At 45.8% G+C, this 24,224-nt stretch overlaps 1 protein-coding gene across 2 annotated transcripts in view; it reads right to left on the bottom strand.

The window, feature by feature from the left end:
- The window catches only part of LOC139765490 (interference hedgehog-like), a 150,324-nt gene that overhangs the window by 84,818 nt on the left and 41,282 nt on the right, over positions 1-24,224 (bottom strand). Inside the window, exon 2 of one of the 2 annotated variants that reach the window (XM_071692921.1) lies at positions 14,598-14,718. The exons of the other annotated variant lie outside the window; for it this stretch is intronic. The gene's annotated coding sequence lies outside the window, so the exon portion shown is untranslated. The remainder of the gene's footprint in view (positions 1-14,597; positions 14,719-24,224) is intronic. 2 annotated transcript variants of the gene reach the window in all.

Here is a 24,224-nt window from a genome sequence, read left to right as displayed (position 1 = left end):
CACACACACACACACACACACACACACACACACACACACACACACACACACACACACACATACATACACGCATCCAATTCAAACAAGATGGGCCAATGTAAGGGCGTGGTGAGGAGGGGAGGAGATACAAGCGCTAACATGCAAGATACTACACGCTAGTGGAGACAGCACACATGTAAACAGACGAGTAATAGAGATGGGCTGAGAGAGAGAGCCTTGCGTATTCAGTACACAGACGAACACATTTAGCTAGACAGGAGAGCTATTATATACACGCGAGTTACACACCATCACGGGTACAATTATCTACATCAGGGGAAGGGTGACAGTTTGTGCTGAGCCCGGGCACACACACCAGGTGGGACTAAAGCACGTCAGCATCAATGAAGTATCAAGAAAGATAATACGACACGAGAGAGAGAGAGAGAGAGAGAGAGAGAGAGAGAGAGAGAGAGAGAGAGAGAGAGAGAGAGAGAGAGAGAGCCGGAGGCATCAAGTCGGTGATAAAGTGGCACTCTATTATGTAGTGTTGTGGCGTGCGCTCATACGGTGCATTTATGAACTTGAGCAGTTGTATACACTCTGGCATCACGCGCTCTGCCTGTCTGATTTATTCCTCCCACCATCATCCCTGGCTGCTGAAATATCACGGTGTCTAGTCCTGGTCGTACGTATTCCTTTAAGAATGTTCAGTGGGATGGCGCCCGTCACAGTACGTGATGGTAGAGCGTCCTGGTCGCTCAGCACCTCTGGACTGACTCCTCGAAGGTAAGACTGAGAGAAAAAAGGGACTTTAAAAATCACAAGAAGATCTACAGGAGAACAATAAATGGTTGACAACACAGTATATGATATGCCTCAGGTATAAATAAAAGTAAAAACATATGGTTAAGTGCGTCAGAGGTGAAGCAGCGACAGCAGCGGTGGTGTGGTATAGCAGCCAGGGGTTGAGCCAGGGGTTGTTTGTGGTGGTGTGGCAGCTGAAGCTGAGACCAGACACTACGGGAACAGCAGGTGCGTGGAGGAGGACCCCCTTCCCCCAACACACACACAAAAAAACGCTACTTTTTAAACATCTGCATGTCATTTGCATATGCAGTCACCCCATAAAGCTTTTCTATTCATCCACTACCCTCTCACAACACAGAGGTACTACTTCACATGTCTTCAAATAAGTTTCTTGCTTACGCTCTTGCTATGACTTCTCGCTGTTCTCTCTTTCGTACCATCTCAGGCGTCCCTCCTGTGGACCTTCTCCATTCCATCTTTACGTTTCTTTATGTGAGGTAACCATACATGAGACGCATACTCAAATACAGGTCTACTACATAATCACTAAAGAGTTTATCGAAAACTCCCTCACCACGTATTCAAAATGCGATTTCAACATTAACCAGCAGATAATTTGCACCATTCTCAATTCTCCTGATGCAACGGCCTGGCAACAGGTGGGAGAATGTGCCGAACCCGAAGTCCTTTTCAGTCTTGATTCCTACAATCGATTTCCTTCTACTTTACTCGTCGTACATAGCTCGGTGTGCTCTCATAGTCTCCCATCTTCGTGACATTACATTTGCTTGGGTAGAACCTCACCAACCACGCGCATCTGCTCAGTTCTATGGCTTGTCTAGATCTACTTTATAAATCGATGCAATCCATGTCATTCCATACTTCTCTCATGACATCATCATCATCACCATTGAGCAAGCATATTCGAGTCATTTAACAGAAATCAAGAACATCAGCGGTCCCAACACTGAGCCCTGCGGCACGCCATAGATTACCACTACACACTTAAACATGGCATCACTGACATGCTTCCTCTGTTCCAATTCAATTATAAATTTTCCATTCACCCAAGTCTACCCCTTGTGCATACACAGGGAATATACCATTACTCCTCATTAAGATTTATACTCGCCTACATTACTATAACAAATAGTCCAAGAGCTACAATGTATCACTATAACAACAGGGCCTAGTATAAACGTTTAACATATTACGATTCTCTCTTTACAGAAAAAAACCTAATTTACAGATGAACATAAATTTACAAGTGTTATATATCTAAAAGACTTTAGAGCTACATACTCTTATATTTCATGATCTGTAAAACACTTTATCTTTTTTTTTTTTTTTCCAGTTGAGTCAAATGACGCTCTCAAGGCCTTGATGGTTATATGTCTCGGAGCGGAGCGGAGGGCGTCGAAGCACTCTCTCAGTGACGTCACCCCATCACTCTTACTTAGGCCCGCCCCAGGCCCGGGCAAGGACCGAGGCTGCTTAGCTGCGTCACTTAAATCCACCAGCGCCACATGCTATGGCGTGGGCAACCCATTACAGACACTCAACAAACGTGAATGTATATAATTATACAAATGTAAATGGGCATCAGGCTTTATATATATATATATATATATATATATATATATATATATATATATATATATATATATATATATATATATATATACACCTGCTGGTTTTTTCCTGCCTTTGAAAGACAGCCAGCATTAGGAATGCAAGTGAGTCTCTGTGGAGTAATTCTCTCTCCACCCCTTTCTCTGTTTCCACATTTAGAAAATGGGAATAGGAAGAGAAACACGCGAGAATTTCCCCTCAGAGGCTCAGTCTTTTCTCTTCCCGGAGCCGTTGTCGCTAGAGCGGCGACAGGTATGAAAAAAACAAAAAGAGGCACCTGACGAAGGTGGGGCTGAGTGTGCCGTGTGTTCAGGGAGAGCGGAGACTCCGCCTGCTCGGGCAAGCTGAGATAGAGAGGAGGCACAACCCTAAAAATATAACCCACGTATTGAAAATCCTCGGGAAGATGTTGTTAAGACTAAAAAAAGAAAACGAGAAAGACCTTGACGTGATTAGGTCTGTAATGACCCCCCCCCCCAATATGGAAGACAATGCTTTGCCACACACAGCCACTAGGTTGCTACGGATTTCAAAGCTCTGAGATATTAACTACAACACAAAAGGATACGATACAATGCCCACTGTTTACAACCATCCAGGTCAGACCTCGTTTGCAATATGCTGTGTTCTATTCTGGTCATCAAACCCGATCACTGAGGAAGCAAAAAATTAGAACATTCAAATGAGAGCAACCAAACCTTCGTGGTGGAGCGGTTAAGAGTTCCTGGACCGAGACGCATTCACGGGCCGTCCATGGCCGAGCGCACTGGTTCGAATCCTGATTGCAGCAGTCGGTCTACAGTTAACGCAGCCGTTCATCCATCTACAGGGTTTGGTCGATGAAATGGGAAACTGGCTCTGGCTGATATATATATATATATATATATATATATATATATATATATATATATATATATATATATATATATATATATATAACGTTAATGAGATGGCCTTGGATTCAGTTGTTGCCCCGTGCCGTCTCAGGTTAAATAAGAGAAACAACAAAAGAAGAAACAATCCCGCCCCTCAGAAATATGCCTTTTAAGGAGAATAATCAAAGATTACCCATCCTAATAAAGCACACACTTCGAAGACATCAAAATAAAGTGTGCAAAATCGTAAATAATTTCGACACCTTACCATACGAAGACCTCTTCACTCTAGACTGAGATTCAGTGACCAGACACGCTGGTGCAAAGATTAAAGGAAGATGTAATACCTACATGGTGAAAACATTTGTACAATACAAAAACACTGGATTAAACAGTCACCAGTAAATCTGAATAAATACCTCAGTGACATTTGTTATCAGTAAATAATCCTGCTTTAAGAAATGATGTTTTCTAAAACTTTCTTTCCATTCCCGAGTGTACCCCCAGTACAATCAATTGTAGAATTTGTAAGGAGCTTGTCCCGTTCACTCACATATTCAATTTCCATGTTAGTATGTCCCCTCTATACCACAGTTTTATTATCGTTTTAGCCAAATTTTAGGTTAGACATTAGGCAGTCTCGTTATGGACCAGCACGTCTCTTGTTATCTGTCCTTCCCATGTACTATAACGTGTATACAACCTAGTTCATGGGCTATTAACAGTGACTACACTTTCAGCCACCTCCGCTGGGCTAACTTGATTACCACAACTCCTGCTCGAATTAAAGTCTACTTCAGTATTCCTCTACAAGACTCAGACCAGGAGAAATAATACCGATGGTGTTTGCCCATGGTGCTTAGACGTCAGCAACAGCCATTAACATGCGATCCCGAGTCAAGGTCTAGAGAGAGACTGGTTCCGCCCTCATTCTCAGAACCAATTCCCAAGTCCGTACCATTATCTACACCTTCCCTCAATTTCACGCTCGTAGCTCGTACCTTTTCCTCGTCAGGGAGGCGAGCACCTGTCCCTGTATAATCACATCTACACTGGTCCTGCTAGCTGCTGTGTCCTCCGCACCTCGACGTGCTGTGTGACACCCCCATCCCAACCTCCCCTCCACTTCTACCCTCAGCACCCGGCAAATCACCCTTCATCCCGTGTAAACAAACATGTTTCTAACGTAAACTGAAGGATCGAAAATAATTTCCATGAAACATATTATAACTATATACATTCGGCCATCAGCACTCTCTACCCCCTAACCCCACCCCCGGCCATCTGAGAGCGCGGCCGGACCCCAGCGGCGCAGCAGGTCGGCCGGTAAATAAAGTGATGAAAATGAACCTGCGTCGCGCCTCGACCCTACCATATGTTCCCAGGCCACTGCCCCCATCGTCCGCGCCTAACGATTCAGATTTACGGGCCGCGCCCCCAACACCATAAGACTCGAACCCAGGTACAAATGTTGTGGTGCCATGACCTTGCTCCCTGTACCACAGGCACCACCAAGGTCGAGCTCCGGGAACGTGCAAACTAGCACAGCACTCCCGGGGCCACAGGTCCGTGACTAACCTCACATAACCACGATACTAAAACAGAACCGCCATGACCTCTCTGTCTCGCAAGCTCACAGGAACCGCGTCACTAAGACTACGCACCCAGGGCGTCACACACACACACACACTCTCTCTCTCCCAGGCACACGTCCCCCGCCGGGCGCACAGAATCGTGCTTCTATCACCGTGTTCTCACGACTTCACTCCCCACGTCCAAGGTCGTGCTCCCAGGAACCACACGACTATAACTGAAGCGGCGGGAGGGCCTGGCTATCACGGCTACACACAGCCAAGGTCGGGCTTAAGGTCCCACGCCCTGGGCCGCGCCAGGATAAAGCCATAACCACGGTGGTATACTGAAACGTGGGGCAGTCAACAGTGGGCGGGCAACCTGTCTCACGCAGCCCTCACCTCCGCCTCCAGGCTAATTATGTAACCTCACACCACCGCCCTTCCCGCCACCGCCCTTACCCGCCATTGCCCTCACCCTCCACCACGTCTCATCCACCACCATCCCTCATCCAAGACGTCCTTCGCCTCTCACTATCCTCACCCATCGCCTTCATCCGCTCCTACCTTCATCCTACATCATCCCACATCATCATCCACATCCACCAACACCCTGTCCTAACATCTCCCTCAAGCATCATCTCACCTAACTCATCCACCACGTCCCTCTCTCACAATCACCCTCCACCTCTCTCATCCACCGCACCTCACTCGCTGTGTCGAAACACATGACGTCAGCGGGCGAGGCTATGTGTAAGATCGAGTAAAAGAGCAGCTTATTTACAGCCACTGTAGATGGTACGTACCTGAACCGCGTTAAGTCACCTTCACCGTGATAGCCCTATACCCAAAGTTGCCTCATAAACTCAAGCTTGTATCTTGATAAACATCAAGTTTTTTCTATGACAGAGAAACGCGTTGATAATACCACCTTGCACCTAACCCAAGGCATCCTAGATTAAACATGCCCCAGGACACTGGATGTCACTGTTCATGAACTTGTTCCCAGGTGGCAAGGCCACGCCGCCCACTGGGTTCACTGGGTATAGAACCAGGGAGCTATCAGGGCAACGCACTTCCCGGCCGTATGCTTCAGTAACTGATTATACGAGGGACAGGTACTTACGAGTGGTCGGGGAGACTATAGATAATTACTAAAGAGAGCTTCAATTATCTAAATTTCTACATTTATGAACAAAATTATAATATTCTTTAATAGAAATGATTAGTTACAATGAATTACGGTTCGGAACATGCTCTAAGTTGGTGAAGCAAAGCGATCCAACTTCCATTGTCTGTCTGCTGGTCGATTTTCACCGTCCCTCTATTTACCAGGCTTCTTTCTCTCATCTTTCTCATTTCCCGGTCCCACAACAAACCTCGCTGATGAAGGGCGAGCATTCAGGAGTGAGGGGACCCAGGCACTCATTACCACAGGCCACGCCACAAGCAGCATCAACCAGAACCTGGCTTAGGCAGGACACTGAGGCCACCACTGTCTAGCAGCAATGCCGCGCTCCCTCGGAAACACTGCATACCACGCATCCCGCCTCCTCCCTCCCACACCTCCCACTTCCTCCAGCACGCACCTCCCGTCTCCTCCATGACACTCTCTTCAAATGATACATCTCAATATTCTCACACACACACACACATCTTTTCCCTCACTCTACGCACGGTATAATAATTCACTTCTCACAATGATTTCCTAAAATCATAGGCCTGCCGAATGCTCACTAAAATGCTACCTGGCACAATATATAGCGTTATAACGATTCGGTATATCACAAATTCGTTACCGGCAAAAGCATTTATATCTCACAAAAAAAGAAGTAATAAAAGGAACGCACCGCTGAGCCTGATAATTTCCACGCTCGAGAATAACAACCGTGAGAAAATGACACATGGCCAAGTTAACCGCTTAATGACAAGCTTCGAACCCTGGTCCCGTGACTGTTACGGCGTCAGCCACAGTTGCGCGCGCCGGGTGTCGCCGCTGAATTTCATACACGCGTGGTTTGAGCCTCCCACGGGGTAATTCCCTCGATGACAACTTTTTAAGCGCCTACCCAAAAAGTATATACGAATACAAAACGACAAGCAAAAGGTGGCTAGATAATATTTTGAATTCTCCCTTACCACAGCGGTTGAACGTTTACGTAAAACCCAAACATCCGCCATGTTACAAGGAGCCACGCAAAAGCGGCGTAGGTTACGCTGCTTTTCCAAGACTGCAAGCCGAAGAAACGAATTTATACGCCGCTGACATGACACTATCGCGTATGGACAATAAATAATCCACTGAGGGCAAAACACGAACATAAAGTGCAAGCTTTTGGTCAGACTTTGATGACGCTATGCCAACCGTAATTCACCTTGATGTAATTTTCTTTTCGGAAATCATTTAATGCATTTAACTGCCAACAACTACTCCGTGTCCTTACACTTCGTTTGTGACCAGGTTACAGGGAGGAGTTCCCTGGTAAGCTAACACAAGTCTGTTAGAACAACTAAGAGAAGTTCAAAACAAATTAGTGCTGTGTTTATGGTTTAACTGATTAATCTTGCTTTTAAGGTAATTTCTATTGCTCAGACAACTTTTCGTTCCTACTGACGCGTAAGTGATCAAAATGTGGAAATTTCCTATTCATCAAAAGAAAAGTTCGTTGACTTGACACTAACTGCTCGTGAGTATGGTGTGGTAAAAAGTATTTAGCTAAAGTTAGGGATTACCAAATAAACAATAAACTTATTAACATAACGGATAACTTAGACATTTCTATAATCATTCTAACGTCTTTTGTATTCATCCTCAAAACACGTTCAGCCTCGATCGATGATCTCATGAAAAATGTCTGAAACAAATGTTTTGTTGGATTTGATTCGTTCTTATTGTAAATAAAGACATACAACTATACATACATACGTGCTCCAATTAATGTATACGTATGCATACTTAAGTATTTCACATTGATTTAATTAATGACCAGTGAAAACAATCGTGTCCGTTTTAAAACATTCGTTAAAACCAAATGTTTATGAAAAGGAATTTTACCAAACCGACAAAAGCATATTGATCTGTCAGCACTTATATATGATCAACATAAATTTCATATTATTCAGAAATGGTCGCCGGTCTCACGAAAAATTTACTGCATAAGTTAAATCTAATTCTAAATAATATGACCAATATTAGTAATTTAATTCATAACGATATTGAACGAATGTGACCGCCTTCTAAATTAAAAAAAAAAAAAAAATCCTATGGCCTTCAGCATCGTACAATATCAGTATCTTATTATCGGACTGACAGGCAAGCTCGCCTACACTCTATTAATAAACAATAACAATGACTGTCGTTCCAATATGGCCGACGCCGGACGCGATGACGTCACCTTCAACCGCTCTATAATTGACCCAAGCATTTCCGAGTTTGAAGTTGCATTACTAGTGACGTCACGGGTCTGGTTTTAGTTTTCAATTTTTTAGTTTTAATATATTTAATGTCTAGATGTATAAAGTCAAAGGATATCAGTGATAATAAAGGTGAAAGGTACATGGTTAAGGGGGGTAGATGAAGGCATCAAGCGTAAAGTCTGGTTACGAGAGCAAAGACATCAGGTCCTACTGGATGCGTTAATATCCTTGCACCAGTTTAATCTGTACTGAACAAAATTAAACCTTTGTGGGAATTACACATATGCAATTATTTGGTATCTTTTTAAAACCTCAACTGCAATTCTCACAACAATGGGATATCTAATGACTGCTGTTTTGCAAGACTAAAAGCTGTTTGGCCGAGTTGGGGTTTAAGGCCACGGCGTTTAGTGACAGTACTGTACTTCTGAAGTTGTTTACCTTGACGGAGAAGGAAGAAAACAACATTGAGAAGCTGGCACCGGCCTCCATACCATGCAACACGCCAATACCTGACGCCCTGTGCAGCGCAATGGTACGATCCTTGAGCACGTCGTGCCAGAAGAGGTTAAATTCCTTTCTTGTCTTTAAACGAAACATTCAACCTCCATTTTTTTTTCCTCTCCTTTAAACGAAACATTCTCGTATCGTAACCTCCAGCGCTATCAGACGGTGTATCGTATGTACACGATGCGTAAATAAGGCCACTAAGCTAAAGAGAATTTGACAAACAAGCTACAAAAACCTCGACGCCATTCGATCCTCCGCCGAGCGAGCTTGTCAACAAGCCTGGACGACGCCGCCCGACGAGGGAGCAAAAAGCTTCCTTACTACCGCAGTGGCTGGCTGGCTGGTGCTGGAGGGCGCCTTCGACACGAGGGTCAGACGGGCGAGGTTGGTGGTTCTTCTGCCGTGCCTCAAGTCATCCCACGGATCACTGGATATTATAGGGGGGAGAAGGAGGAGGAGATCAAGCGGGACTCCTGCCCTAATGTAGGGAGGGTAGAGGGGCGTGTTTGTATAGGAGTGTGTGTGTGTGTGTGTGTGTGTGTGTGTGAGGGGTGGGGATGGGGGATGGATGTCACGCCCCTGTTTGGCTTACGATGCTCAGGGTTTCCTTCATCCCAGGCGTCGACACCTCACCACACGTCCCGGCTTATAAATCCCCAGCAACGTCTCGATGGTGTGCCACCAGCTTCTGCATCTTCCTAAGCTCCGTTACCATCCCTTGCACCCTCCTCCAGGACCCCTGTCACTAACTCCGGCACCTACACCTCCCCTGCACTAGCCCCGTCACCAACCCTGGCACCATTACTCCCTACCCGGGCCCATTCATGAGGTCACGATTATAACGACAGTAGTGGGAGGTGTGTGAGAGGGCTGGCAACATAGCAGTGCTGCCACTTGAACACTTACACCTGCCCACGTACACGTCTTCAACATTCCTCGCCTAACCCTATCCATCCATTCCCCACCCCCCCAAACATTACTTAACTCCCATCTCCAATTCTTGTTAGTCTTCGTAGAGCTTTAGTAATCTAGAATCTCATATAAAACACCAATAAACTACCAATGATGTGCCAAAAATGGGAAGAAAATCTGAAAATAACCCATTTTACAAACGTAAAAGATTTACATGTTGAAGTACAGATCCCACGCGTCAGAGGGGTCGCCATAACTTTCATACCCTGAACAGGTTGGCCACCAGCACCTCCTCTGCCGTTCATTCACGTTTTCGAGTCATTCAAACAATGTCAGGTATACGGCGTCCCGCCGGAGAGGTGGCGCCACTTTGGAGTCCCTCCAAAATACCACACAACTCCTTTACTTCCCTAACTATATAAACAAATACCAAAATATATCGGTAAAAACGCGAGGCACTCTAAGCCCTTGTTCCTCTCAGTGCGCCACAACAACAGCTGAGCGAGTTATTTTTACGGGGCAACAAATTTGTGTTGACACTTAGTGGCGACACGCTTCCTGATGCTACTGTTGCTGCTGCTGCCGTTCCTGTTTCTGATGTAAAGGTTACTGTTCATGCGGGGTCTACAGTCCGACAACAGCTCCTCTTGGTGTCCATCGTGGCCCAGTACAATAATCACTGTTGCTGCAGTTTCTGTTACAACAGCTCTGCAATCATTTCCGTTGCTGTCGATAGTGCGGCAAATACCGTTGTTTCTGTTGCAGATACTTCTGTTGCTGGTGATACTACAGACTGTGATCTTACAACCGCTTCCGCTGCAGTCGCATCTCCCACATCTGCTCCTGCAGGTTGTACTATCTCCTACAACATCTACCGCCGCTGCCGCTGCTCCTGCTGCTGCTACAACTACTACTACTTCTTATGGTGGTAACTTTACTACGACTTATACTGCCGCTACCGCCGGCGCTTCTGTCTCTCGGTGGTGGTGGTGGTGGTGTGTGGGGAGTAATGAGGGGTGTGAGATGTCTGTGACGGCAGTCCTCACAGGGAGGAGAGAAGTGTGAGAGGGAGAGCGGCGGGTGCTAATGTCATCAACCAGCAGGGTGTGAGGGAGGCTACAGAAGACTGCACCAGCCATAGCATTACCAGGGGCTTGGTGCCAGCACTCACGACCTCCTCCTCCTCCTCCTCCTCCTCCTCCTGGTGCCTGCCCTCTCCCAAGCTCCGTCTAGGGTGAGAGGGAGGCACCGGGGTCACCAGCCACAGACTCTAGTGACGATGAGAGAGATAAAGGGAGACAAGCTACACGTTCTTCAGGAGAAGGCGACACCTGCTGGAAATACACTATGTGACATACGGAGGAAGGGTAAGGAGGACGAGGTGTTATCATTCCAGTGCTGATGATGACGCTGATGATGGTAGGGTAGTAATGATGATGATGATGATGATGATGATGATGATGATGATGAAGGTAGTTCTGAGGAAATGATAAGAGATAAGACGTGAACGACGGCTTTCGTGGTACTGATGCTGATGATGGTGTCTCGAAGGCAACGACAGTGATGTAATGATGTTGATAATGATACTGATGGTGATGACTATGACGATGGTGTGGCTGGCGATGATGAATTATGATGTTTATAATACCAATGCAACTATCACAACTACTGCTAATAGTACTAATAAAGGTAAAAGAACTGCATTGTCATCATATAAATTATCATATCAAAGACGCTTGTTTACCAATGTCGTCCTACGTTTCTTCCTTGTATATCAACTGATTGTTCTACGTCTTCTACCTCACTCTCGTATCTCCCCTGATGACGTGATCATTACACGAAGTGCACTTGGGGACTTATCGTGTTTCATTTTCCTGTGGAATACCTATGTATACATGATGAGCGACTGGTATCCTGTTCAGAAAGCGTATCTTTAACATAAACAGAAGAGCCAAAATAACTGCAGTACGAGAATACGGCATTTGGTACATCTTAACTGACCTCAGCGTTTGGGATCCAACACTATCCTTAGGAGTCATCTGATTATCAAGAATTTCTAGAGCATTAAAACTTTATGGTTATCCAGCGCTTTTGAGAATGAAGAAGAAGACATCTTAATACTTAAAAACCATTTACTCAGAATGATGTAACTCGCCAGAGCCAAGCCGTTTATCATAATTCACAAGATACACCCATCTGTGAAAATCATTATGAACTTATGAAACGAGCGGTGCTCTGACAAATATACTTATCAAATGGGCTTAATAACTTGCTCCCCTCATGAAACCACTAACTTATCATAGCGTGCTGAAGACATATATGGGATTACGATTAGTGTAGCACAATAGTTCCACTTTACAGTCATTGGATATAAAGTGATAAAAGTGTTAACAATAGTGAATACTTTTTAGCAGTCACTCTCTGCTAACTACACAACTTGCTCCCCTCATGAAACCACTAACTTATCATAGCGTGCTGAAGACATATATGGGATTACGATTAGTGTAGTACAATAGTTCCACTTTACAGTCATCGGATATAAAGTGATAAAAGTCTTAACAATAGCGAATACTTTTTAGCAGTCACTCTCTGCTAACTACACAACTTGGGACACTTCACACTAAATCCTGAAGTTCATAGCTTACAATTATCAGTAATCATTTCACTGAGAGAGATAACTCAAGCCAAGTAAATAAGTGTGTCGTTTTTCCACATGGCAGCTGTGTCTTATAATGTGAGTCACACTGACAGACAGATAAACGTTGTAAATCGCTGTTAACAGACTGGCTCCTGATGCTGGTCTCTGGGGGTCCCCAAACGTTAACGTCGTCAATACAGAGACGTACCAAACATACCCTCACTATGCAACTGTCTTGGTTCTCGTCTGTGTGTGTCTGTATGTCTGTGTGTGTGTGTGTGTGTGTGTGTGTGTGTGTGTGTGTGTGTGTGTTCTTATTCACCTACTCATCATCGATTTCTTTCAACTGTATGAGGGACGCTGGGTAGTGAACAAAGCACCAAGAGGAACCAGGCGACGAGCCACTAAAGAACAAGGGCATCTGAAACACACCACCACCACCACCACAAATACCACCATCGCCTCGGCTTCCAACACCGTCGCCTCTGGATCGATCTGGCCTTCGAGCTCGCCGTGAACACGTTCACGCCAGCCTGGAGCAGCCTGAGAGAAACCTGATGTACACCAAAGTCACACACGAGAGATTTTTCATGCGCTGTGTACATGAGAAAAGTCGTCACGACGGAGGAACGGTGAAAGCGTAAACCTCCTCTTGCGTGTCAAGTATAACAACTGACGGGTAAAAAGTACGACGCATTGAGCACGAAGGTACGGCCCTGGATGACGACACTACGACTCTTTCCCATGATGGCCGCCTGGCCTTTTTTAAGTAAGGCCCTCGCCATCGTACCCTAGGGTCGTGCCGTCGTGTTTCAAGGGGGGGTCACCACCGTGCCACAGTGATACACCAGCCACCAAAAACCTCAATCCTGTACACTAATGATCAAACCATACATTGAGTTGCTCTTACACTTCAAGGCATCGTATGCTGTTGAGTCAGAGAAAATCATAGACTATCTAGTGCGCCTGGGAACACTTAACACTTGCTCTCTCTCTCTCTCTCTCTCTCTCTCTCTCTCTCTCTCTCTCTCTCTCTCTCTCTCTCCTCTCTCTCTCTCTCTCTCCCACAGCGACATCAGAGCAGCTACACGCTCAACTCGCCCGACGCTGTTGCTACAAAACACTAACTAGCACCTACGAACCCTGCACTTCTTTCACTGGGATGCACTGATGAACGTGGACATTACTGACGAAGTGCAAGAAAGCTGAAACTGATGCGAAAATTCGTTTTCACAAACTCCATCACACACTCAATCTTGGGCCTCGTAAAGCTCCAAGCCTGCGCTACACTCAGTAACAGGGACAGGATGGTCTCCTCAGAAACGAAAAATCTCACTAAGACTGTAAACTCTTTCGTCAGGAGGAGATGATACATCCTCGCCAAAGTCACGACACTGATGTTGTTAGTCAAGCCGCTCGACTCCCGTGGAGATGCCAGTGACTTTGGTCCGCCAAGCTCAATGGCGAATCTATTGCAACCAGCAGGATGGACATGCCTCACTATGTTACCTGTTGCAGAATTCATTCACTGTTGCTTGTAAACAAATCATTTGTGGTGTAAAATTTTAAATTCAATCAATGAGGCCTAGTCCCTGGGAACCTTCTCTTTTGTTATGCACTTTTGCGCAGCCGTCCACAGGATGGGTAGAAGTGCTCAATCAATTCACCTCATGCGAAACATCAAATAATCATGCACGTATTCATATACTATGGAAATGACAGATTTCTTCACTTACCTGGGATATGGGATTTAGAATCCGTGGAAACATTGCCATAGTATCCCAGGCGAGAAAAATAATAAGGACCTGCACCACACTGAAAGATCAGAGCATTCCAGCGGTGCTCTTGGTCCCTCAATACAAAGGCCATTTAATCTTCAAGAGGTACTCATGGTCTCACAGTAAAAAAAAAAAAAAATGCCATTTAATCTCTCAAAATACCTTTGTAGCACCTGAGGAAGTACAGACTGGGTGTACAACCCATGAGCACGTCGACGGATCGACACTCGAATGCGACATCTCGACCATCAGGTACGACAGTCTGGGCCTTTGATCTGACCCTTAGAAGTCGGGTCAATGATCAGACCATAAGGTTCCAGGGTCGTTCCGTTGTGCTTAAGTTCGTCAGTACCTCTATGTACACCTAATGTAGTACATCATCCATTAAAAACGATCTAATTGCCCATCTATCTACCATCCTGAGATGTCTCGCTTGAGCAATATCAGTGTAGAGTATGAATGGACGAACACTTACTTGAGGTGGAGCAGTAGACGTGGAGGAAGGCGGTGGGGTCGGTCGGTGGGCGCTCTTGCGCCCGGAGAGCTACCCTGGCTGGTCCAGACGGATTGGAAGCTGCCGCTGCTGCCTTACCCACCTGAAACAACATACTCCACGTGTACTGATCACCAGAACATGCATCATCCCCCTCCCTAACACGCACCTACACATATACACACACCCACACGCACCCAGCCTACACACTCATCACCGCACATCACCGCCTGACACGCAATGAACGCTATCACTTGACGAGCTCAAAGAGAGCCACTAAACGTACTTAATTAAGGCTACATGAAGAGAAGCGTACGACTAAAAACGCACTCGGAGCCATCGCCACTACTAAAGCCTTCTCCTCCCGTCCACGGTCTGTTTGGCCTGTCTCTGGTGCCTGTCGTGGGATGACACAGAGCGTGGCGGGACCTGAAACCCTTCCCATCCCCTGAAACCCACACCGCTTTCACTTCAGCTCAGAATCATAGCAAGGCTTGTCACTCGTCAAGCCCGGGACACCTTCAGAAAGAGAGAGAGAGTCTGCTGATTTGACTTCTTCTTCTTACAAATAAATCACATAAAGTCCTCAAGTCTTAAGAGCTCCTGTGACTCTCTCTCTCTCTCTCTCTCTCTCTCTCTCTCTCTCTCTCTCTCTCTCTCTCTCTCTCTCTCTCTCTCTCTCTCCCGACCCGATCAATCTCATAGCCAACTCTCTAACTGATAAAGCTGCTCTTTTCCGTACCTGTTTCTTCTCTTGCTGTTTTCTATGATTCCGCGGCTAGTCCTTCTCCTCCTCCTCCACCATATCCACACACTGTTACACCAATTCCTTTTACTTCCCCAGCCCTGGGTCTTCCCTCAAGTCCTCTCCCTACGTATAAGTGGACTAGACTAGACGTAAGGCCCACGAGAGCAAAAGGTGCCGTATATCGACTTTCCCTCTTGAAAAGTTATTTTCCATAGCTACAGCTGTTTCCCCGTCTTCCTGTAACACCTTATGAATTGATCGTTCTTCTTCTCATACTCTAATTTTCCTTTCACTTCACATGGCCATGACCGGGGCATGTTCTCGGTCCGTATCATGCAGGTTGATATACAAAAAAACGCACTTCAGGGTGCCACTAAGTGTACTAAGGCTGCCACGCACTCCAAAGCAGCACCAGGGCGACCAACACACTCACCGACTTACACCACTAAACACACTCATTACCCTCACACTCAAGAGTACACTAGATCTTACACACTCAACATACATGGAAAAGTAGACTCAAAAAAATGTTACAACTAAGCTACACATACACTTAAACTTAGATAATAATCAAAATAATAATAATAATAATGATAATAATAATGATAATAATAATAATAATGATAATAATAATAATAATAACAATAATAACAAATAAAAATAATAATAATAATAATAATAATAATAATAATAATAATAATAATAATAATAATAATAATAATAATAATACTAATACTAATAATAATAATAATAATAATAATAACAATAATAATAATAATAATAATAATAATAATAATAATAATAATAACGATGAAAATAAAATGCTTAATAATAACAACCATGATAAGGAAAATACATCACGTGCTTATACACGTTCAAGTGTAAATAAAAAAAATAATGCACACAGAAACACAAACACCAAAATACGCCAACACAAGCACACGAAACATACAAAACCTCTGTAAACACACGAACACCTATAATCACAAACACACAGCATTAAACGATACTATCTGACACACACACACACACACACACACACACACACACACACACACACACACACACAACAAACAAACTGACACATAAAAACACAGAGGAGTTCCCACAATTTATTTCTCAGTTCCCCCTAACTCACGGTGATGCAGTAATGGGTACGGTTTGATGCAGGCGACCACAAGACTGGTGTGGGCATCAAGACGCTCCTACTGCTCTCTCTCTCTCTCTCTCTCTCTCTCTCTCTCTCTCTCTCTCTCTCTCTCTCTCTCTCTCTCTCTCTGTACCCTAGCTCGACTTAATTTCTAACTTTGATTTAGACATCTTGAAAATCTTGTGTAGATAATAAAGCGCGTACACTAACGTTCTTCTCCCTGATGTGGTGACCTCCCTACCAACAGATCCTCCTCCACCTCTCCTCCACCGCCCCGCTGCTCTCCTCCTCCTCCTCCTCCTCCACCTCCCTACTCTCCTCCTCCGCCCTGCTCAAGGATAATACCCGTCGTGCTCAAGGGGTCAAGTTTTTTGGGGGGCCACAAGAACATCCGGACGCTGATGACGCAGACCTCAACATTCCCTTTCACGAACTGTCATTACTGTCATTAATTCAATTGCGTCCTTAAAGAGAGAGAGAGAGAGAGAGAGAGAGAGAGAGAGAGAGAGAGAGAGAGAGAGAGAGAGAGAGAGAGAGAGAGAGAGAGAGCGTGTGGATCCGCGACCGCGAAGTCCAGTTCGCGCCGGGTGACCAAAAGCGACGCTCCTCGCGAAGAAAGATGAATCCACAGTATACGAAACCCAGGGCCCCCCCTTTCCCGAACTAGGGCCTCCTGCTATGAGCAGGGACTATGTTACAGGCCAAGTGGGTCGCGAGGTAGCCTCACCATCTTTACACAGTGATTCAAGCCACGGAGTGGGGCAATTAGTGACTGAATGACTAAGTTCTGAGGCAGTTCTAGAGTAGCAATGAAATATCTCAGGACTTCCAGGAGAGGCATAATATTCTAAGGCACTTCCAGATGGTTTATGAAATTCTACGGCACTTCCAGAAGAACTGTGAAATTCTAAGGCACTTCCAGAAGAACGGTGAAATTCTAAGGCACTTCCAGAAAAACGGTCAAATTCTACGGCACTTCCAGAAGAACGGTGAAATTCTAAGGCACTTCCAGAAGAACGGTGAAATTCTAAGGCACTTCCAGAAAAGCTAAGTTTCTGCTCCCGAGAGCTGGCTGCCTGTGTGCCCCCACCACTAGCTAGACCACGGCAATACTCGGTAAGCTGCTGCTTCACACGATTATTGTATGGCCATCGGCAACTCAAAATTTGGCCGTTTTGATACCTGCTTCTTTTCCTCCACGTCGAAGCTTTGGAACTCTCTACCCTCTCATGTTTCTTTCCAATAACCATAACCTGCCACATTTCAAAAAATAGGTCTTTCACTTCCTCCAAAATTCCAAGATACTTTCTCTTGTCTTTCCTTTTTTCGTTTCATAATTCTCTCTATACTTCAATTTAGGCCCGGCCTTGATGTTGGCTTTTGTCCGTGACTGGAGCCTTCAACAACAACAACAAAAAATTCTACTTCCAAAAGAGATGTAACCCAGATACTTGGCACTAATGATAAGAGATGCTAATGAGTTCTAACTGATGACAGGTGCCACTGATCGTGAGGTGATGACAGGTGCCACTGAGTGCCAACAGATGACAGGTGCCATCGACACGCAACACAATGACTGGCACCACTGGACCCAGCCCAAACGCTCAACTAGACTATGCAAATCAACCAAAATAAAACATAACTTTTATTTGTTTATTATACAAGCGGTTCCTCGGCACCCGTGACATTAACTGAAACACACATAAAATACCTTTGTTTATTAAACTCTTCCTTGAGCACGACGCTATGACCTTTGGCTTGGATAGCCTGGCCTTTGACCTGACCCTAAAGATCAAAAGACTAGGCAAAAATAACTGAAGGGTCACACCGTTGTGCTCAGGAGGTTAATACAGTATGCTTATCAGTTAAGAAGTCCAAGTGTAAGCGATAATCTCAATATTCTAAGCACAACAAAAAATACTGCTTAAAAGGGAGCCGTGAATAATGGGGGAAATCACAAATTAAGAAACAGCAATACGGAGGAGGTCAAGAGATAATTATGAGGTGATTAATTTGACACAGCGTCTCAAGAGAAAAGTATAAATAAAGAGAATAAACGAAGAAAGATTATAGAAGCGAAGATGCTCACTTCGAAAAGAGCAGAGAGGCTAGTATGGCGGGACGAACTTTGAAAGAGGATATGGAGAAAAGTTTGTTTATCTTCAGTGAAGGAACAGGAAATTGATGGATTTGAAAGAAAGGGAGACTTTCAGCAACTGCCTCTATAAAGAGAAGATTGAGTAATTGGCAAAAGAAAGAATAAGATACGTAAGGAACTCTTAGGAGAAAGAACAAGAGAGTGTGTGAGATAAACGTGACACTACACAAACAGTGATGTGTCAGGCCGCCTATAAGGTATCGCCTGGGGATGGAGACGAAAAAAAAAAAAAATTGTGGGAGAGGCTTTCAAACGAGCAACAACAGTGCTCTAAAGGTGTCAGGGACGAGTGGCACAGCTGGTGGAATATTAACTGTACTGGTTAACGAAAGCCTTTCGTTGTCGGAGGGTGTGGAGGGTGGGGAGCGAGAGCCTGTGGTTTCTTATCCTTTTCTTTTACTGCTTTCAAAAAGACTACATATTTTTCTTCGATAGTGTTAAGGCCAGTCCATCTCGCTTTGACCTTGGGTTCTGTGTCGTCTTTGCTATCTACGTAACTCTACGTAACTCAAAGGAAGATCACGAATACTGGGTAAAGAAATATTTGGAAGATTTGCGCGAGCGTGAGGAGAAGAAGAGAGAAAGAGAGATAGAGATAAAAAAAAAAAGTAGAGGGACAGAGAGTGAAGAGGGTGAGAGCGATGGCGAGGAGGTTAGGCAAACACTCCAGAGCCCCGGGAGTGGATCAAGTGACGGGGAAGATGAAGAAAGACGGAACAAAATGGGTGTTTGAGACTGTCCAGTTGAGCTTGGTGAGCCAAGCGGGCCAGATATCTTCATCTACACACCCGGGTTGTCTCAATCACGGAGACGCAAAGTAAATCAAAATGTGTTGACAGTGAACATATTTACTTGAAGAATCATTGTGTCTAAATAAACAGAGATAAAAACCTTTCTGAGATAGTGTGGGTGGAGGGCACACAGCAGGGGGATGGGTGCGGGCGGGAGGCCACAGACCGTACACTGGGCGCAACAGAACGACATTAGGAGGGTAACAGGTGGGGCCCAAAAGAGGCCCCTGGGACCTAGAGGCTAACCTCGTCCCACTGGAAAAAAAAAGACAGAAAGTCCCAACGCTAAAAGGTACTGGCCTAAATACAAAGAAATACACTCCCTTTCTGCCAGAAGATACACAAATACAAACAAACACAAAGTGTATTAAAATACAAGACCAAGAGCGTGGTGCAGAATAAATAAAAATGAGCGTCAACGAAGAACCTCATTAACTTTAAATGAATTAATGTGATAAGCGGAGGAAAGAGAGTGGGATGGCTGTGCGGTACATCATTCGACCTCACAGATCAAGATACCAGAGGAAATACTTATGGCCTGACAGGTGCAAGGAGGAGGAGAGGGAAGGGGCGACAACTTTACCAGCTGGTGATGGGGACGTGTCGGAAAACAGTGGTTGCGAGTCAACAGCATTCACAGATATGAAGAAAATATAAGATTGCGACCGTGTCAGCAGGAATTAAGAATATCTTTAAGCTCTCGAACACTAAAGTGAGAGACACCCTTGAGCACGACGATACGACCTTGAACGTGATGGCCTGACCCTTGAGCGCGATGAAGCGAACCCCTGAACACGACGGTGCGACCTTTTGAACCCGACGGACGGTGCGACCTTTTGAACACGACGGTACTGAAATCACACCCATGGGGCGTACCGTCTAGCCTAAGGGTCGTTCTGTCGTTGATCAAGTGTTGTTACGTCGTGCTCAAAGGGTTGATGAGGGTGGTACGGCAGCCCAGATGCTTTGGGACATAACAGCATCACCTGAAAGACCAATTCAGGCTGACGTCAGCAAAACACGTCTTACGTCATGTATTTGGTCCAAAACGGATCAAACGTAAGGGTGGGACCCGTCACTTGACTTGGCATTGCGACATGGGAACTGCCAAGTACGTGGGACTACACACCTGGCTACTGTCATATAAACCTGGAACTCCACACCTGGGATGTACCATATATACCTAGGATCTGCCTTATCCCTATGACTCCACACCTGGTACCTGTCAGAAATTAACTCATACCTGGTCTTTGCCATCTGAGAATCTGCTGCACGTTCTTGGAATTTAAGAAAGCAGTATTAGGCATATAACAAGGACTCAGAACCTGGGACCTGGTCAATATGTGCATGGGACTAGCGGCCCATGACCTGGGACGCACCCAGAACTTAAAATAGGTAAACGTGTGCTCTGTCGTGGCAACCAGAGACCTGTCGTGCAATATGGCAACGGAGAGCCCTTAGGATGACGGTCCTAGATCTGAGATACATCAGAATGAGACAATCCTACATAAAAACACGGACAATCTGACAGGAAAACGTTACGAGCCAAATGTGCACATATATTTCATGTATCACACACGTGTGTACAGACTCTCTTACATGTAGAGAAACACACAAAACACACACAGTCGCGAAATGATAGCTGTACTACTCCCCGTCTCGTGTTTTAACCGCAAACCCTCACACGCTGGGGAGGAGAGAGAGGTGGTTGCGGTTACCGGAGTCGGTATTCGGTTGCCAGGCGCATCCCACCACCACAACCATCACCAAAATCACCTAAACAACAACAACCACGACTACCACAACCACCAACCACCCCCAACAGCAACCATACCCCGACACCACCACCAACCATCACCACCGTAAAAACCTCTCTCCGCCGACCCCATCCTCCCGTAAAACCTAACCTAACCTAACCTCTCGGATCATGGTGACAGACGTCACTAAAATCATGATGACTGAGTCTGTCGATCGCGGTGGAGGGAGGACGGAGAAGAACAGACGGAAGTCATGACAGACGGACGACCAATGATGTGACAGGGTCAGGAGAGTCTCTGGGAACCACCGCCAGTAAGAGGGAGGGAAGGAGGGAGGGAGAGCATTACTCCACCAGGCGACCAGCTATTAATTTCCTCCAAGCTCATCATGATACCCACCGATATGTCACGGTCCTGCGAGGCGGCGAGTGGCCTGGCTTCCGCAGTGTTTGTGCAAGCTTAGCGCTGCCTCCTGTACGACAAGCCTAGACAGACGGACGGGCTACTGACGAAGAGGGATCCTTCCTGTCAGGGGTACGAGGTTAACCCCTTGAGCAAACATGGTGCCACCTATTGGCACGAGGGTTCGACACTGAGGTACGGTGTTGGGCCACTCAGCAAAAGGGTTAGGTCAAAGGCCAGGCCATCACACCCCCAGGGTCTTACCGTCGTGTTCGAGAGGTTGGCGCTACGCCTTAGTCTGCTGAAGACTAAAGAGAAGGCGAGGATCACTACTGTCATGGGAAGGATTATCAAAAAGCTTTTTTTTCTCTCTCTCTCGCGATGCGTCGTCGAGCTGTCGGATCACAGAGGGTTAAGGGGCTTTATTATAGAGATCTGTGATGCCTTCATTATTTTCTCTGCCACGGTAGGAGAATCTCCTGTTAGCAAGCCATACCATTCTCTCTCTCTTCTCTCTCTCTCTCTCTCTCTCTCTCTCTCTCTCTCTCTCTCTCTCTCTCTCTCTCTCTCTCTCTCTCTCTCTCCCTACCGGCCTACCTATGTGTGTAACTATCTATCTATTTCACTCTTTTCTTACTTGCCTTCAGCTTTAGTCCAGACGACCTATCTGTGGGAGGGGTACTCGTCCGCTCCCATCACTGATTCACAAGTATTTCCCCTGAAACATGAGTGCCATTCTAAACCATACTCAGGACTATCAGGCAGTCTGACTAAGACCCTTTGTGACAACTGTGATCCTTCTACGCTACCGCTCACATGATGAGCATTAGGTGTAGAAAAATTCGCCGCTGAAGGCGGCGTAAATAAATTAAGTCACTCCTATTTACACCCACTCACTATCACTTCCCCAGGACTCGCGTCATTACCTATTTTCGGCCATAAAATGTCTGACCACAGTACCTACGACGGTTCTGTGACACTTGATATACCTACATACTATAACCATGACCATCACGTCTTACCGTCGCCGTCCACATCCTAAAACACCCAGTGACATATCCCACATTCTCCTCCACCAGGCTGGACCGTTCGCAGGCAGAGGGGGTAGGGAGGGAGGGGGGGGACGGTTGGCGCGTTGCGTGTCCACCAATAGGACTGGGGGTTGGCGGGGCGGCGCGGGTACCCGAGATGGAATCTGATCCACCAGCAGGAACCCGGCCGCCCGCCCGTCCGATAGCTGACGACCTCACCATCTCTGATGCTGTGGATCACTCACTCACTCACTCACTCACACGACATCCAACCCTGATGGACGTACAGCTTTCTCTGACCTCTCATCTGAGCTGATACACAAGGTCTTATGATGCTAAAATTATGAGAAATCGAGAGAAAAGATATTGTTCATAAAATCCCATGTCTACCACACACGTTTTGACATGTAACGAAGGTATATGATTCTGAATCAAACACTGACTACCTCCACAAGGCCGCTACTTGGTCCAGGATTTGAATGGTACTTGAATTCAGTATTTCTTTTCCTCCCGTCGACATCTGAGACTCGTCGCTTGGGATCTCACTAGCGCCGACCACACGATACCCCATCTTCTATTTCTTCAGTACCCTTCCATGTCTCTCTCTCTCTCTCTCTCTCTCTCTCTCTCTCTCTCTCTCTCTCTCTCTCTCTCTCTCTCTCTTCTATTTCGGCCCACCGATTTTCTTTCGCATCTTATCATTTTCTTTTGATCTCAATCACTTCGTTCATACAAACTACCCTTTTCCCATCCATTCTTTCATTCACAAGGGAGTATATTTCTTTCACGAGTCTCACCCTCGTCGTTTTCTTTGTGCGATCTTTTTAAGGACTTTATCTCTCCGTCCTGCCTTGGGTGGTGACCTGCTGGTGAATTGATGGACGACGATGACGACTGTGTGTGTAATAATACATGATGGTGTGTGTGTGTGTGTGTGTGTGTGTGTGTGTGTGTGTGTGTGTGTGTGTGTGTGTGTGTGTGCCCCCTGGTCCTCAAGAGGGAGTCTGGTAAGACAATCTTGAAGGAGGAGCATGAAGCTGTGGGTTCAACATGTGTGCAGACGCCGCTGGCCACGAGCCCCCAAAACAGTGTCCCCAGCACGCTCCCAACATCCTACTATGACCTCTACACACTCGTGCACACAACACTTACAGTATCACATGCATCTCCTGGTTTATCCACACACACACACACACACACACACACACACACACACACACACACACACACACACACACACACACACAGCTGTTAGCTTTCCAATCTACCAATCTAACGGGCCTGGGTTCGAGTCCTGGAAATGGCTGCGAGTTCATATCCAACCCACTTGTCCATCCGTCAGTTTGGGGCTGGTCGATAAATGGGTACCCGGCGCAGACTGAGGTTACACCGCGAGCGAAAAGCCACCTTTAGCGAGGCTGTAACTCTGACAGCACAGCCTCGTCATAGAACTTAACACGCCAAAGGAGTCCATATTTCCCTGCTACTGGAAGAAGCGCTGCCATGGGATACAAGAGCTTTCGGAAGGATATACACAATAATATAATAATAATAATAATAATAATAATAATA

The sequence above is a fragment of the Panulirus ornatus genome, chromosome 55 (assembly GCF_036320965.1).
Source record: "Panulirus ornatus isolate Po-2019 chromosome 55, ASM3632096v1, whole genome shotgun sequence".
NCBI classification, from domain to species: Eukaryota; Metazoa; Arthropoda; class Malacostraca; order Decapoda; family Palinuridae; genus Panulirus; species Panulirus ornatus.
Note: the sequence above shows the minus strand (reverse complement) of the source record. Positions and strands in the feature narration are given on the sequence as shown.